General features: G+C 43.8%; 1 pseudogene across 1 annotated transcript; it reads left to right on the forward strand.

The window, feature by feature from the left end:
• The first annotated feature begins 760 nt into the window (after positions 1-760).
• LOC309861843 (tubulin alpha-1C chain pseudogene) lies at positions 761-1,926 on the forward strand (annotated as a pseudogene). The gene has a single exon. The product of its transcript is annotated as a tubulin alpha-1C chain pseudogene (transcript).
• Positions 1,927-2,567: the final 641 nt, after the last annotated feature.

Below are 2,567 nucleotides of genomic sequence, written 5' to 3' on the forward strand. Positions count from 1 at the left end.
GGATAAAATGCATAGTCATCCAGAAAATAAAGTGCCAGGAAAATGTTATATCTAGACAGCTTGTTGAAGTAAAAAGGCAAGAGCAAGGGGCACCTGGGTGGTTCAGTCAGTTAAGTGTCTGATTCTTGATCTCAGCTCAGGTCTTGATCTCAGGGTCCTGAGTTCAAGCATTATGTTGGGCACCGTGCTGGGTGTGGAGGCTACTTTATAAACAACAACAACAATAACAACAACAAAAATAAGAGCATGTACTTTTGGTTGTGCAAGTACTATGAGAATTTATTCTTACATATCCACCATAACAAAAACAACAACAATGAACTAAATAAAGGAAAACAGCAACAACAACAAAAACAGATGTGAGCATAAAATGAATTAACTTTTTTTTTAATGCAATTAACTTTAAAACTAAGGAAGGAACAACTCTTGGAATCATAGTTTCAATACATAATGTGAATAGAATGACAATAAAGAAACAATGTAACATAGAAGTTGGAGGGGAACTAGTTGTATAAGAATATCAATTATTTCATCTTTTATAATCACAGTCATTTGCCAGGTTCTCTTACATCAACCACCCAAGAGTCTAGCTGTAAGAAGTAACAACCTCTTCCCTCCTCTCCACCATCTTCTTGGCAGCCACAAATCAGTAACCCCGAGTGAATGCATCTCCATACATGTTAGCCAGGCTGGTGTTCAGATTGGTGATGTCTTTTGGGAGCCCTGTTGCTGGAACACATCATCCCAGCCGGCTGATCAAATGCCAAATGACAGGATTATTGATGAAGAAGGCTCTTTTGACAACTTCTTTGATGAAATCAGTGCTGGCAAGAATGTGCCCAGGGCAATATTTGTAGACCTGGAACCCACAGTCATTGATGAAGTTCATACTGGCACCTACTGCCAGTTCTTCCACCGTGAGCACCTCATCACAGTCAAGAAAGATGCTGCCAAGAACTATGCCCAGGGTTACTACACCACTGGCAAGATAATTTGCCTTGTTTTGGACAGGATTCAGGAACCAGCTGACAAGTGCATAGTGCCTCAGCATTTCTTTGCTTTCCACAGCTTTGAAGGGGCAGCTGGTTTCAGTTTCACCTCCCTGCCAATAGAACATCTCTGTCGATTATGGCAAAAAGTCCAAGCTGGAGTTCTCCATTTACGCAGCCACCCAGGTATCCACAGTTATAGTTGAGTCCTACAACCCCACCCTCACTACCCATACCACCTTGGAGCACTCTGATTGTGCCTCCACGGTAAACATTCAGGCCATCTTTTATGACATCTTTGATAGAACCTTGATAATGAACACACAGCCTACACTAACCTAAATAGTGTTGATAGTCAATTTGTGTCCTCCATCACTGCTTCCCTCAGATTTGATGGAGTTCTGAATGTTGATCTGATAATTCCAGATCAACCTAGTCCCATCCCCTGTTACTGCATCCACTTCTTCTGGCCACATATGCTTCTGTCATCTCTGCTGAGAAAGCCTACCATGAACAGCTTTCTGTAGCAGAGATCACCAGTGTATACTTTGAACCAGCCAAACCAGATGAGGAAATGTAACATTGTGACCCTTACTATCATAAAACATGGCTTGCTGCCTGTTTTACTATGGCGAAATAGTTCCCAAAGATGTCAATGCTGCCATTGCCACCATCAAGACAATGTGTACCATCCAGTTTATGGACTTGTGCCCCACTGGCCTCAGATTGTCATTAATTACCAGCCTCCCACCATGGTACCTGGCAGAGAACTTGCCACAGTACAGGGAGTGGTGTGCATGGTGACCAATGCACCACAGGTATTGCTGAGGCCTGGGCTCACCTGGACTCCAAGTTTGATCTGATGTATGCCAAGTGTGCCTTTGTTCACTGGTATGTGGGTGAAAGTATGGAGGAAGGAGAGTTTTCTGTGGTCTGAGAGGCTGTCCTTGAGAAGGATTATGAGGAGGTTTGGTATAGATTCTGTCAAAAGAGTGTATGAAGAAGGAGAGGAATATTAAAGTTAAAAATGTCATAACAGAGGTGCCTGGGTGGCTCAGTCATTAAGTGTCTGCCTTTGGCTCAGGTCATGATCCAAGGGCCCTGGGATTGAGCCCCACATTGGGTTCTCTGCTCAGCAGGACGCCTCCTTCTCTCTTTACCACTGCCCCTGCTTGTCTTCCCTCTCTCACTGTGTCTCTCTCTGTCAAATGAATAAATAAAGTCTTCTTAAAAATGTCATAATATGGGATACCTGTGTGGCTCAGTTGGTTGAGTGTCTGTGTTCAGCTCAGGTCATGATCCCAGGGTCCAGGGATCCTGCTTCTCCCTCTGCCTCTCTGTCTCTCTGTCATGAATAAATAAATAAAATCTTTTTTAAAATAGCATAACAGGGGGGCCTGGGTGCCTCAGTCAGTTAAGTATCTGCCTTTGGTTTGGGCCTTGGTCCCAAGATGTCAGGACCGAGCCCCATGTTGGGCTCCATGCTTGCCGGGGAATCTGCTTCCCCCTGTGCCTCTCACACCACTTGTGTTCTTTCTCTCTCTCAAATAAGTAAAATCTTAAAGAAAAGTCATAACA

This window comes from Mustela nivalis (genome assembly GCF_964662115.1).
Source record: "Mustela nivalis genome assembly, chromosome: 1".
In the NCBI taxonomy this organism is placed as follows: Eukaryota; Metazoa; Chordata; class Mammalia; order Carnivora; family Mustelidae; genus Mustela; species Mustela nivalis.